The sequence below is a fragment of the Bubalus kerabau genome, chromosome 1 (assembly GCF_029407905.1).
Source record: "Bubalus kerabau isolate K-KA32 ecotype Philippines breed swamp buffalo chromosome 1, PCC_UOA_SB_1v2, whole genome shotgun sequence".
Lineage (NCBI taxonomy): Eukaryota > Metazoa > Chordata > Mammalia > Artiodactyla > Bovidae > Bubalus > Bubalus kerabau.
The window spans coordinates 125,730,068-125,745,756 of record NC_073624.1 but is presented as its reverse complement, the minus strand read 5'-3'; the positions used below and the strand labels follow the sequence as shown (position 1 = coordinate 125,745,756).

Genomic DNA, 15,689 nt, shown 5'->3' with positions numbered 1-15,689 from the left:
GATGGGTTGGGCGTGCTCCAGGAAAGGCGGGGGTGGGGGCACACTGCAAAGGGCCAGGACGTGTCACTGAGCTGGCCTTGCCTAGCCTGTCCACTCGCTCTCCCCACACCTTCAATAGCGCAGAGGAGACATGCAATGTCCACTGCAGTCCACTGGGTTGGGGTGCTGCCCCTCATAACACACGATGAATGAGAAGTGCAGCTGGAGCCCCATCCCCTGGGGACTGGCACACATACTGGTTTCGCGTGGCTGGAACCACACCCTCTGCTGTGCCTTGTATGTAAGGGCAGGAAAGGAGGGTAGGTTCAGGAAAGTTACCTCATCTCAGGCAGAAACACAACTTCAGCCTATTTAATGCAGCTCTGCTCCAGCTGTAAAGGCTGGAGGGGGGAGGGACATGGGAAGGGCCCCAGAGGTCCACACAGACACGTGGTCACATGGCTGCCACCTCATTTCTGTGAGTCACAGGTAAACACAGAGGCTTTAACAACTGAAAAACATGGAGAACTGTGTTCTGCATTGCACACAAAATACATAAACTACAACTGGGTCCAAGTCTTGGGTTCACCTGGGTATCAATGAACTGGGACAAGAAAGTTCACACATCCAGTCAATCCACCGGGCATTCAAAGGTCAAGGCGACCTGGGGAAAGGGAAAACTTGCTTCAGCAGCTCCAACAGCTTCTGAGGCAAAAGCCTCTGAAACTGCATTAACAAGAAAGAAACGAACATATTGAGGCTGCCTAAGACAAAACGTCACTTACTAAATTTAAAATATTGTTTGAAAAAAATCACACAAAAATCCGATGAACTATTTCTGGGATAGTAATGATTAACTTCTATTCAGGTAGTTATCAGTTCTGAATCTTTGAATACATATTTCTGAAATTACATTTAAGAAAGCAGCATTACTTTTTACACTGAACTTTCCAAAAACTACAGTATATGAAATGGTGACATTCACCATTTTCATCTCTTTCATTGATAAAACCACACCAAGAGCAAAAAATAGTACAACTCTCAGATTGTTCTTTAATTAACTAGTAATTATTATATTATACATAAACCATCATGCTAAGCATGGAATATGAAAATCCTACTAGTAAGAAATTTATGGGGAAACAGTGGAAACACTGGCTAACTTTATTTTTGGGGGCTCCAAAATCACTGAAGATGATGACTGTAGCCATGAAATTAAGACTCTTGCTCCTTGGAAGGGAAGTTGTGACCAACATATTAAAATATGTCATTTTAATTATTAAAATAATTAAAAAGCAGAGACATTACTTTGCCAACAAAGGTCCATCTAGTCAAGGCTATGGTTTTTCCAGTAGTCACGTATGGATGTGAGAATTGGACTATAAAGAAAGCTGAGCACCGAAGAATTGATGCTTTTGAACTGTGGTGTTGAAGAAGACTCGAGAGTCCCTTGGACTGCAAGGAGATCCAATCAGTCCACCCTAAAGGATATCAGTCCTGAGTGTTCATTGGAAGGACTAACGTTGAAGCTGAAACTCCAATACTTTGACCACCTGATGTGAAGAGCAGACTCATTGGAAAAGACCCTGATGCTGGGAAAGATTGAAGGCAGGAGGAGAAGGGGACAACAGAGGATGAGATGGTTGGATGGCATCACAGACTCGATGGACGTGAGTTTGGGTAAACTCCAGGAGTTGGTGATGGACACAGAGACCTGGCATGCTGTGGTCCATGGGGTCGCAAAGAGTCAGACATGACTGAGCAACTGAACTGAACTGAAGGAATTTATAGTTAAATTGAAAGATAAGACATATGTACACAAATGATAATATAAATCAAAAAGAAGCATGTGACCAAGAAAAAGAAGACAGAAAAGATGTCATAAGGGATGTTATGGGAACAACCATCAAAATAACGGGCTCTGAGGATTAGATGACACTAATATATCGATGCCAATTTCATGATATTGCTGGTTGTATTATGATTAAGTGTCTGCTATATTGTAGGAAATACACACTAAAGTATTCAGGGACAATCAGACATAATGTTGACAATGTATTTGCAACCGATACAGAAAAAGAATAGTCCGTCATAGTGACTTGCAACTTCAGTGTATCTCTGAAACTGTTTTAAAAAATAAAATACAAATTTAAAAATGAAGATTGTAAATAAAGTGGTGTCATTCTAAATTTGACCAATTTTAAAAATATAAATTTATTTATTTTAATTGGAGGCTAATTACTTTACAATATTGTATTGGTTTTGCCATACATCAACATGAATCCGCCATGGGTGTACACATGTTCCCCATCCTGACCCCCCTCCCACCTCCCTCCCCATACCATCCCTCTGGGTCATCCCAGTGCACCAGCCCTGAACATCCTGTATCATGCTTTGAGCCTGGACTGGTGATTCATTTCACATGATATTATACATGTTTCAATGCCATTCTTCCAAATCATCCCACCCTCGCCCTCTCCCACAGAGTCCATAAAACTGTTCTATACACCTGTATCTATTTTGCTGTCTCACATACAGGGTTATCATTACCATCTTTCTAAATTCCATATATATGCATTAGTATACTGTATTGGTGTTTTTCTTTCTGACTTATTTTGCTCTGTATAATAGGCTCCAGTTTCATCCACCTCATTAGAACTGATTCAAATGCATTCTTTTAAATAGCTGAGTAGTACTCCATTCTGTATATGTACCACAGATTTCTTATCCATTCATCTGCTGATGGACATCTAGGTTGCTTCCATGTCTTGGCTATTATAAACAGTGCTGTGATGAACATTGGGGTACATGTGTCTCTTTCAGTTCTGGTTTCCTCGGTGTGTATGCCCAGCAGTGGGATTGCTGAGTCGTACGGCAGTTCTATTTGCAGTTTTTTAAGGAATCTCCACACTGTTCTCCATAGTGACTGTACTAGTTTGCTTTCCCACCAACAGTGTAAGAGGGTTCCCTTTTCTCCACACCCTCCACATTTATTGCTTGTAGACTTTTGGATCGCAGCCATTGTGACTGGCGTGAAATGGTACCTCACTGTGATTTTGATTTTCATTTCTCTGATAATGAGTGATGTTGAGCATCTTTTCATGAGTTTGTTAGCCATCTGTATGTCTTTTTGGAGAAATGTCTGTTTAGGTCTTTGGCCCATTTTTTTTATTGGGTCGTTTATTTTTCTGGAATTGAGGTGTAGGAGTTGCTTGTATATTTTTGAGATTAATTCTTTGCCAGTTGCTTCATACGCTATTATTTTCTCCCATTCTGAAGGCTGTTTCACCTTGCTTATAGTTTCCTTTGTTGTGCAGAAGCCTTTAATTTTAATTAGGTCCCATTTGTTTATTTTTGCTTTTATTTCCAGTATTCTGGGAGGTGGGTCACAGAGGATCCTGCTGTGATTTATGTTGGAGAGTGTTTTGCCTATGTTCTCCTCTATAGTTTCTGGTCTTACATTTAGATCTTTAATCCATTTTGAGTTTATTTTTGTGTATGGTGTTAAAAAGTGTTCTAGTTTCATTCTTTTACAAGTGGTTGACCAGTTTTCCCAGCACCATTTGTTAAAGAGATTGTCTTTTCTCCATTGTATATTCTTGCCTCCTTTGTCAATACTTCTAGCCATTCTTTAACTTTAACACGACTACAAATAAAAGCAAAAGACAAACCCTGTTGGCAGCATCATGAAGTCTCTCCTCAGTACTTTCCAAAGCCAAGGTGATATATTCTTCTTCAAGAAGCTGTAATTTCATTTCCTGCAAATGCCTTTGAGTGGTTTCAAGTTCCTGTGTCTTATTTTGCAGGTCAGATTTGAACTGGTTAAGTTCATTTTTACTATCCATAAACAATTCTGTAACCTACATATAACACATGAAACATTTTTGGTTTAGAATTTAAAAATGCTGAAGTGGTTGTTGACACACCTGACTAGTTCATAACACTAAAAGAACCAAACAAATTATTTCCATATAAAAGTTGTAACAAGTTACCCGGTAGGTTAGAGCACTTCATATGGTAACTGGTATCTTCCTATAACGGCTACTAGTACTGGTGGTCCAGTGGTTAGGACTCTGCGTGTCCAGTGCTATGGGCACAGGTTTGATCGCTGGTCAGGGAATTAGGATTCCGCAAATCGTGGGGCACAGCCAACCAAACAAAAACAAATAACAGGTCTAATGAAATGGTGTTAATTCTTCAGATTCCTTTCGACACTGCCAGTGTGAGGGTGGCACTGAAGGGTCAGGTCTCTCAGCCTTAGTTATTTAACATCTGGCTTCTCCCAACATCTGGCTTTCCTCACCTGATAAACATGTTGATGAAAATGTCTCAGCATTCACTATACAGCTTTCATATTAAATTACACAATTTCGTTAATTTCTTAAAATGCTGCGTTAGTATGTGTCAAATAGAATAACTTCTTCAAAAAAGACTCATTTCTTCATTATCATTAAAGATAATTTAAAATAAAAACTGTGATACAACTTAATTTTAGTTTAGAGGTCAGCAAGAAAAAAGAAAAAGAAAAAATATCTGGTCCCTCACATTCTGAAATTGCCTTTTAATATTTGCTTTTTACATGACAGTCAATACAGTTTTGAATGCTTACCCTATTTAGCTCTTCCTAAACAGCAGCAATTTTTTCAACCAATTCTACAATTTCTTCCTCTTGAACAGTTGGTTTTCCACTCATAGCTCTAAAATAAAATTTAAAAAGATTTTAACAGTGAATATTGTTTCCTAATGCTTAGAAAATTTACTCTAACACAATTGAGGCAGTTACATATCATCTCTACTGTTTATCACTATCATGATAATGATGCTTTAGTATCAATAAGCAATAGATACAAAGTGCAAAAAACAAATGTATTCTTTGTCTTCGGTTTATAAACAGACTGTTTTTCTTGTTTTCTCCATTTTGAAACTGAGAATCCCTACCGATTACAGGGGGAAAAAACATGTATGTATATAAAATTTGAGAAGCTACAAAGGTGACAGAGGACTATAACCCAGAGGTAGGGGATACAACTAGGTGTCTATAATCAAGAACATGAAGAATAATAAACAAGACAGGCAGAATCCTGAAGGGGCTTGTGGTGTGAAAGCATCAGGTGTCATAGGAGGAAGAGGTAAAGATAAGGGGCTAAAACCTGGAAAACTAAAGTATGTATACAGAGCAACTGAATCTCCTGCCCCCAGCACACAGGCCCCAATACACACCCCAACACATATCACTATCACACCACCACAAAAGTCTTCATGAGATAAATGATTCTTCTCTAGAGCACAGCTTCTCAGCTTTAACACTGCTGACATTTTGCACCAGACAATTCTGATCTGCTTTAATGAGCCTCTCTGATTTCTTGTTCGATTAGCAAGTGTCAGAAGTGAGTGCTGTCCTTTGCATTCTTCTAGTTCCTTCGTAACTACCAACCATCTTGTATTCCACGTTGTGCTTAAATGACAAAGAATTTTAAGAATGTAGATTTCCTCAAACTATTTGCTGGAGCTATTGATCAAAGGAAAAGATAAAGTTGAGATGGTATAAGAAGAAAGTTCATTCTAACAGTCTTTTGATAACTATATCAGTTCTTTATTGCAAATAGCTCTTCAAAGTAGATGAGATATTTGAAATGCTTTCCTATATTAAATGTACAAGAGGGATGCAACATTGTTATTAAATGAATGATATAGTCTAGGTAAATAATTTTTAATTGAAGCATAATCAACTTACAATATCACATTAGTTTTGGGTGTACAACATAGTGATTTGATACTCTTACACATTACAAAATGATCACCACAAGAAGTCTAGTTACCAACTGTCGCCACACAAAGGTAGTACAATACTACTGACTACACTCCCTATTCTTAGAAATTAATTTCCATAACCAAGGGCTTACCAAAATTTTCTTCAGAATTGTACCCTCCATTTTTTTCATGAGCTGCAACATGATCCCGTTTCAGATGCAGTATCTCTTCTGTATATTCCTATGCAAGAAGAATGTTGTGTCAGTTTAGCACTTCCCTTTTTTTTCATTCAGTTTAGGGAAGATTTATAATAAATAAAATAAAGTTAGCCCTCTTATCTTTTTTAAAGCATAAAAATATGTGATTAAAAAGTCACAACCTTACTTTTCATTCAATATTAATATAGTTAGAATAAAGTCAATAGCTTTCATTCATTGTAAAAATACAGGCTTCTGAAGAAAAAAACAACCCCCAGTAGCCAGGTTGATCTCCAAATCTCATCTCACATGAAAACGAACTAGGGTTTCTTAGGGAGGTGTCTGACTCCAGGATTGGGGCAAGAAACATTCAAGATAAACCTGGAACATCTTGTAAAACAAAATAGGAAGGAAGCAAAGGAAGCCTAGATCAACAAAAAAGACTCAAGAACCCACTGAAAAAGTACCCAATGGCCAGAGAAGGAACAATTGGAACGTCAGTGAGGTTATTAACTACAATTGTTAGCACAAATATTCTAAATCCATGAGTTTATAATGACATTAAGAAAGCTGGGAAAACAACCCGTTATTCTCCAAACTGTCAAACGAAATGGATCAAGCATTTGTCCTGTCTTTCCTATAAGAACTACAACCTTGGGGAGCTGAGGGAATGTTCCTCCTTATAGAGTTCGTCCAGCAGTCAACTAAGGAAGAACAATTCAAAAATTATTATTTTGCAACCCTTAAACAACTAGTGGATCAGGTCATTTGAATATAATCAATCCCTTACCAAAAAAAAAAAAAAAAAAAAAGGGAAAGAACCAGACATTATGTGCTTCCAAGTGGGAGAATATACCACCATTTATGAAGTATTTTGGTCAAAAATATATAAATAAGATGAAGCCTGACTCTATCAAGCCTCAAAATCCAACTACTAATTTATGGTAAAACTTATTTGGATCCTAAAACAAATTATTAAAAGTCTACACTGAAACAACTGGAATTTTAAACAATGACTGAATATTTTATCATAATAAATTACTGTTAAATATTTTTAGATTGAATAATAGCAATAGGGTTCAAAAATTCAAGTGTCTAAAATAAAATGAATGCTTATAAAAGAGCATGGCCTTTAAAAAATAATGAATATAAAAATCACTGTAGTTTTTCTCAGATCCTGATGATTTTGACACCCTCTATAAAGAGAGGTTTGCTCATATAAGCTTCCTTTTAAACAGTCTGATTCCAAGAGTTATTATAAAGCGACAGTAATTAAAACTGTGGTATGAGTGAGGGACAGACATAAATCATAGCAACAGAAGAGAAAGCCCAGCCATTTTGGAAAACAACTTGGCAGTTGCTTAAAAAAAAAGAAAACTTCGATGCACGATACTGGATGCTTGGGGCTGGTGCACTGGGACGACCCAGAGGGATAGAATGGGGAGGGAGGAGGGAGGAGGGTTCAGGATGGGGAACACATGTATACCTGTGGCGGATTCATTTTGATATTTGGCAAATCTAATACAGTTATGTTAAGTTTAAAAATAACATAAAATTTAAAAAAAAAAAAAAAAGAAAACTTAATTTTAATTACCATACAACACAACAATTGTACTCTTTGGCAATTATCTCAGAAAAACGAAAATTTACATGTACACAAATTACTATAAACAAATATGATCAAAGCAGTTTTATTTTCAGTCACGAAAAAATGAAATTAGCCCGTATATCTTTCACAGGTGAATCTGACAACAAGCTATGTGTGGTATATACATGTGCCGTGCTGTGCTGTGCTTAGTCACTCAGTTGCATCTGACTCTTTGCTACCCCGTGGACTGTAGCCCATCAGGCTCCTCTGTCCTTGGGGATTCTCCAGGCAAGAATACTGGAATAGGTTGCCATGCTCTCCTCCAGGGGATCTTCCCAGCCCAGGCATCGAACCCAGGTCTCCCGCATTTCAGGTGAACTCTTTAGTCTGAGCCATCAGGGAAGCCCAAGAATACTGGAGTAGGTAGCCTATCCCTTCTCCAGGGGATTTTCCTGACCCAGGAATTGAACTGGGGTCTCCTGCATTGCAGGCGGGTGGTATATACATATGGAATATTCCTCAGCCTTAAAAAGTAAAGATCTATTGATATGCACCACTCAGGTTAACCTCCAGGGAATTATGTTGAGTGATAAAAGCAATCCCCAAAGTTTACATACTGCATGATTCCATTCAATAACACTCTTAAATGACAAGGTTTAGAAACAGAGGACAGACCATTGGATAGCAAAGATTATGGAAGGGAGGTCAGAATGGGAAGGAAGTGATTATAAAAGGCCAAAGAGGAGTCCTTGCTGAGATGGAACTGTTCAGTATCTTGACTCTGGCAGTGGCTCTATGAACCTACCCAGAACAAAAGTGTACAGAGCTAGCTAAACACACACACCTGAGTGCCAGGAAAACTGAGGAATAAGACCAATGAATTGCTATTAATGCTGTCCCTGCAGTGATTTTACTGTATAGTTTAATAAAAAGTACAAAGGATCTCTCTGTATTCTTTCAACTGCTTGTGAACCTATAGTTGTCTCAATAGAAACAAACAAACAAACAACAACAACAAAAAAACACTACCAATAAAAGGAAAGGACAAGCCAGACTGGGAGGAAATATTTAAAAACTATTTCATAAAGGATCGTGTCTAGAAAATATGAAAAATCCTTTACAACTTCATAAAAAGACAACCCAATTAAAAACTGGCAAAGAATTTAAATAGACATTTCACAAATGAAGATATGCATATGGATAATAAGCATGTAAAAAGATACTGAATATCACTATTCATTAAGGAAATACTAATTAAAACTGCACTGAAGTACCATTATATGCTTAATTTTTACTGAGTGGATAGAGCTTGTAAGGTCATCTATTCGTATTAGAAAAAGCATTTTAACACACAGAGTATTCTGTTCAAACCATTAAATGAAAAGCCTTATCACAAAGGTAATTTAATAAATTTTTAAAAACAATGATCTATTTCAGTTCCTCATTTTCACATTTGTCAAACAAATTTATAATACTCCATAAAAATTCACAATTACTTTAATCGGAGCTTTCTTGGCGAGTTTCCGGTTAACCTTAGGCTTATTGCATATGTTCTTTGCTCTATGAGCATATTCCAATGAACTCAGAGTTTCCTGTGATAAAAAGAAAAGGCCAATTACTGAAGATATGAGGATAAATGAGAATAATGCAGTTCTGTTACCCAAAATGTACTATACAATAACATAATAATTTCTGGTAATATCTAATATAAACATTTACCCACTATTACTACTATACACAACCTTTCCAAACAAGGAATGTTCTTAAGGCAACTATACTCCAATTAAGCAAATAAATACGATAGAGGACTGTTTAAAACATCCTTATTTTTCACTCTTCAAGTTTCAGGGTCTTTAACTTTACTATCATTTAATCCAATAATTTTTTTTGCTTTAGTCTTAAACTCTTAAAAAAAAAACTCAAAGAATTTCATCAACTGATGAATAAACAAATTGTACTATATCCATATCATTCACTCACAAAAAGAATGAGTTCTGATACCTGCTGCAATGTGGATGAACACTGAACACATTACGCCAAGTGAAAGAAGCCAGTCACGAAAGAACACTTATTGTGTGATTCTATTTATACAAAATATTCAGAACAGGCAAAGGTATAGATTAAAGAAAGTAGATTAATAGTGACCTAGGGCTGGAAATGGAAACTGATGTGGAGTGACTGCTAATAGGTTACAGGGTTTCTTTCTAGGATAAAAATGTTTAGATTTTTGGTGACAGTTGCATAGCTCGATGAATATAGTCAGTTCAGTTCAGTTCAGTTCAGTCGCTCAGTCGTGTCTGACTCTGCGACCCCATGAATCGCAGCACGCCAGGCCTCCCTCTCCATCACCAACTCCCGGAGTTCACTGAGACTCACATCCATCGAGTCAGTGATGCCATCCAGCCATCTCATCCTCTGCCGTCCCCTTCTCCTCCTGCCCCCAATCCCTCCCAGCATCAGTCTTTTCCAATGAGTCAACTCTTCGCATGAGGTGGCCAAAGTACTGGAGTTTCAGCTTTAGCATCATTCCTTCCAAAGAAATCTCAGGGCTGATCTCCATCAGAATGGACTGGTTGGATCTCCTTGCAGTCCAAGGGACTCTCAAAAGTCTTCTCCAACACCACAGTTCAAACGCATCAATTCTTCGGCGCTCAGCCTTCTTCACAGTCCAACTCTCACATCCATACATGACCACAGGAAAAACCATAGCCTTGACTAGATGAACCTTTGTTGGCAAAGTAATGTCTCTACTTTCGAATATGCTATCTAGGTTGGTGATAACTTTCCTTCCAAGGAGTAAGCGTCTTTAAATCACCTAATTATATACTTTTAATGGGTGAGTTTTATAGTATACAAATCATTTCTCAACAAAGACAGTTTTGAAAATGAAAGAGGAGTTAAGAGACTTTACAAAAGCTTTTCTAATTCCGTTTAAAGAAGATAATCCAGTAAAATTAAAGCAGATTTTACCATCTTTATTGTTCCTCCTGGTTTTCTTACTTGTACCCCCACATCCAGCCCTATCTTTAGGGATCTCCAAGCAGCCCCCAAAGCAGTAGCAGTCTCTTAACCTACTTCTAAGGCCTCAATTAAACCATCCACTGCTAATGACCACAGCAATTATCTTTGAAGACTGGAAAAATACAACTAAGTAACTAGCTTTTTAAGATTGAAAACTGCCAGCAAGGAGAAAGACAATTTTTCAGTGGTGTTCTCCTCTGTATGTCCACCACGTTCAATGTCCAGATTATTTTTACTGCAGTATAGAATGAATGAAGCCAATTAGTTAACTCTAAAAATATTATACATGATAGTTAGGGAATTCTCTGGCAGTCTAGTGTTTAGGACTCCAAATGTTCACTGCTGAGGTCCCAGGTTCAATCCCTTGTTGAAAACTAAGATCCCACAAGCCACACAGCACAGCCAAAAAAAAAAAAAAAAAAAAAAAGTGATAGTTAAGACCTTACCTCCAGATTGAGAGATGCAGGAGAAACTGTTGCAATGATACATGTTCTTGTACGTCCCCCAAGAGAGTCCTGGAGGATTCTAGTCAGTTTAGATTCTCAATAAGGAACATGAGGTGTTCTTTCTACAAGAGCAGTAATAACCCTTCCCAGAGTCAACAGGGACTGATTGATATTTCCAGCTTCCCGAGCCCTCTTGCCAACAGCTCCAGAATGGCCAATGTTCTCACTGCCTGCAAGATCAACCTTGAATTTTAAAAATAAAAATAAGTCCTCAGTCTATGGATTTGGAATAGAAGACTTTCATTCTCATATTGTACATAAAGATATTAAATAGCCAGTAAAATAATTTTCTACAAATAACAATCCACTACAAAACCAATAACACAGTGACTGCAAAAGCACTGTCTCTAAATACACAATTTTCAAACTGCTCTATGAGGTGATAAAGAAGAAACAGTGGAACAGAACCACCATTTGACCTAGCAATCCCACTTCTGGGTATGTATGCAAAGAAAATGAAATCACTGTCTCAAAGAAATGTCTGCACTCCAACGTTCCCTGCATTGTTAATGATAAACAAGGTATGGAAACAACCTAAGTACCCACTGATGAATGAATAAAGATGTGACATGATGTGCATGCACACACACACACTCGAATATTATTCAGCCATGAGATAGGATATCCTGCTACACTGTACATTTTAAATACATAATTTTATTGGATGGCATCACTGACTCGATGGACGTGAGTCTCAGTGAACTCCAGGAGTTGGTGATGGACAGGGAGGCCTGGCGTGCTGCGATTCATGGGGTCGCAAAGAGTTGGACACGACTGAGCGACTGATCTGATCTGATCTGATTTGTCAATTATACTTCAATAAAACTACCAAAAAAAAAAAAAACTGAAAGAATGAACAGTAGTATTACAGTTGATGCTTACCAAGTTCAGCTTTCCAATTTTAACAAGCTCCCCTCCATCAACTGTAGTTTCTTTCATATGTATTGTAACATAGAAAACTGAGTGGGGTCGACTAGAAAACAAGACCAAGTTGCCCAATCGTTATAATGCAAACCATTATTTGTTTTCTTTCTATAACATAATGAAAACAGCAAAGAAAGATCTAAATCCATCAGGGTAGAGAAAGATATTATCAGACAGGATATCAGTAAAATTTTGGAAGACAGTGGATAGAACGATGCTAGGTTTTGGCTTTCTTGCTCCTGCTGTCTGCACAGAAGAACCCAATAATAATTTACCTGAAAACAGCTTAAATGACTTAGAATCCTCCGACACCTCCAAAAGCTGGATGTGGAATAGTGTTTGAACAGCTGCCTGGTGTGTCAGAAGAGATGGCTTGCAATTGATCTATTTATAAGAACCACTTGAAATACATCATTACCTTAAACTCAAACAGCATCAGGCAAGCCACCAGATCACTCCCCCTCAGTGTCAATTGTCCTAAAAGTACATTGCTCTGCCTTGAGAAGGTCACCAGAGACAGGTAGGTCCTTCCTCTGAACAGCACAAATAGTAAATAGCAGTGTTCACTGAAACACCACAAGTAATCACTGCTAGACTATAAGGTTTTCCAAAGCCCTTCTTATGCTGTATACTGACACTCAACTTTTATCTTAGTGATATAAAAAACAATGCAGACAACCAAAGACAGCATTCCTTTCTGTATCAATATCTGATGAAGAACATTCTGTTTGTTAATGTCATTGATGGTTGGAATATGGTAATTTCTAATTTTCTTATTTGTACTTTTATGTGACTTGGAAAATTTTATAAGTATCATTTTTACAAAATTATTTGAGTTATTTTAAATAACAGAAAAGGGGAGGGACACAGGGAAAAATATAAACTATTGATTTGAATTATAAAATATATCTCATGTTTTTCTACCATTATTTGCCCATTCCTAACTCAAGATAATAGAATTAATGCTATTAAGCATAAAAGTCAACTCTGATTTTGGAAAACTGAATCATGTTCCTTTTCTTTATCACATACATTGATAAGAAGATATCTTTACTCCAGTCTTCAATGAAAATTAGGAAATTTTAAATTATTCAAATTTACAGAATAATGGGAATTTTATATTTCAGAGAAAACTATTTAGAGAAAAAATTTTCTTAAATTCATTCTTCCAAAGTCTAAATCAAGTCAAGTTATAAACCAAACATTTAATTCAAATGGAAACTTCATTCTATGATTTGTTTATAATTCCATTTTTAATGGAAAGCTATTATAGGAAATTAAATTATAAAATCACCCATAATTCCATGATACTGGTTACTTTCATGTTATGCTATTTTTCTTCTTTCTTTAAATACACATATGTTTATATAAAGCTACAATTATAACTGCTATAGCATATTGTGGAAATGTCCAACTATAAGAGAGTAAGACCTCAAAATCATTTTGCAGTTCGGGGAAAATGATGTTCAGGTAAGTTTAACTACCTGAAGTAACATATTTAGTTAACTGCAGAACTGGAACTAAGCACAAATATCTAACTCCTAATCTACAACTCTTTCAATTACGTTCTGATGTTTCCTTCAAAGACGAGCGAAAAAAAAAATCACTTCTGATTTGGTAAGTGCATTTGTAGAGTCTGGGATTCATCTTATAAGGGATTCTTATGCCTCTTTCTCCCCTTGAAAGCCTGTATTAGTGATCATGTGTATTCTGTTAGTCATCATGTGTCTTCCTACATTAAAATTAAGCCATTGGGAAGAAAAAAGTCATGTTGTACAACCTGAATATATAAAATTTTGTCATTTATTCCTCGATTAAGCTTGGGGTAGGGGGAGAAACACAGGCCATCTGGTTTTCTTCTAATCTTTACTCAAATAAGGGATTTTCAAACTGTATTTTAAGTATCCTTAGGGGCTCCAGAAAAGTACTCAGGGCAAATCTCCTGAAAGCTGAGGAGGTAAGCCCCTGAGTATCCCACTGCCAAATCAACTACCCCAGCCACATTTTAATCAGGGCTCCCATGTATAATTTCATTTGGGAAAAGAAATCTTCTACTTAAAAATTAATAATTCTGCTCAAGTTCAACTTGTCTTTGTCCTCCTTTCAACATTCTCCCAATATTGGTGCTCTCCTTATAAATCTCAAGCCAATTGCTAAGGCAAGCAATTCAGCACACAATCCAGGTGTGTGACTCACATACCTTGACACGCCCCAATTTGATTTCCCAAGTTTGGATATTCTTCTTGAAAACAAAATAGAGCATGGGGGGGGGGGGAGGGCTTTCTTACCTAGAGTAGGCATTCATCAAAGTTGCTGCAGCTGTCCTTTTTGCTGCCCCTTCTCCAAAATTTGATAGACTTCATCCTTGTTGTGTACTGTAATTTCTTCTAAACCCTTGATTATCACTCCCCTTTGACCAAATATCAGAAGAACATCCATTAAGTTGGTTAAAAAGAGATATATATATATACAAATATATATATAAATTCTCAAAATATCACACATTAACCTTTGGAGACATTTCATTGTAAAAGACTCAAGTTACCTTGTTACAGGGATCATCTAACATCTGCAATCTCTCAGAAACATCAGAAGATAGATTAAGGAGATCAAAGAACTCTTCATTATAGATTTCCAATAGTGAGACTTTCACTGAAAATTCAGTACCATTATCAGTAAGTTTCTCAAAAATCTGATGAAGAGTATGTGGAATTATACCAGCCAAAGGATCCTGAAATTATAATATTAATAAAGACTTAAAGAATACCATTTACTGCAATAGTTAAAACACATATATAACAAGGGCCTCCTTTATAGTATATTTAAACATAAACATTTCAAAACAGGTTTAAAAGAAAAAACTAAAAAATTAACCTAATGTTAGAGAAGCCAAATCATTTACAAGCCATTTACAACAATCTGTTCAATAGCAAAATCAGGAATCGCCTGAGCAGCACTAGTGAGGTCATCTGCCCCTTAGACCCCTGCCCTCCCCTAAAGGAGAGTGATGTTGCCAAAACAAGTCTGATTTTGCTAGTATAACTTTGTTCCTGTTCCCTTCTGCCTGAAAGAGTCTTTCATTTTCTACAGCTCCACAGAACTCCTTCCTATCTGGATGCTGCAGAAGTCATGGACCATTGAGTGAAATCAATAAGGTCTTTAAAATTTACTCAGTTGAATTCTGTATTTTATAACACCATTCATCTTATTGAGGACATTTGGGTGGTTTTTACCTACTCAGTGCCTACTAGGTATTGTGAATAATGCTGCTATGAATATTAATATACAAATATCTTCTTAAGGTCTCACTCTCAATTGTGGGAGGTAAATAACCAGAAGTGGGATTGCTGGGTTGTATGGTAATTCTGTTTTTAAGTTTTTGAGGAACTACACACCCTTTTCCATAGTGGCCACACCATTTTACATTTCCACCAATAATACATAAGGGTTTCCATTTCTTCACATCATCACCAATGCATGTTATTTTCTACTCACTTTGTTTTTATAATAGCCATCCAATGAGTGCAAGATGGTATCTCACTGTGGTTTTGATTTTAAGCATTGTTTCATGTGCCCATCAGGAAGGGCTCTATCTAACAGGAAGGGCACTTACTTTCACTTTGCCCTATAGTCCCTTGGCCAGTAATAAATGGCCATCACTAATGAGGCAAAGTGCTAAAATCCCTTTACACTGGTTATTTGGTTCAGTCTCCTAAATTACCT

The 15,689-nt window shown here is 37.0% G+C and overlaps 1 pseudogene; it reads right to left on the bottom strand.

Moving 5' to 3' along the window:
- Nucleotides 1–633: 633 nt before the first annotated feature.
- The window catches only part of LOC129654643 (kinesin-like protein KIF11), a 184,577-nt pseudogene continuing 169,521 nt past the window's right edge, over nt 634–15,689 (bottom strand).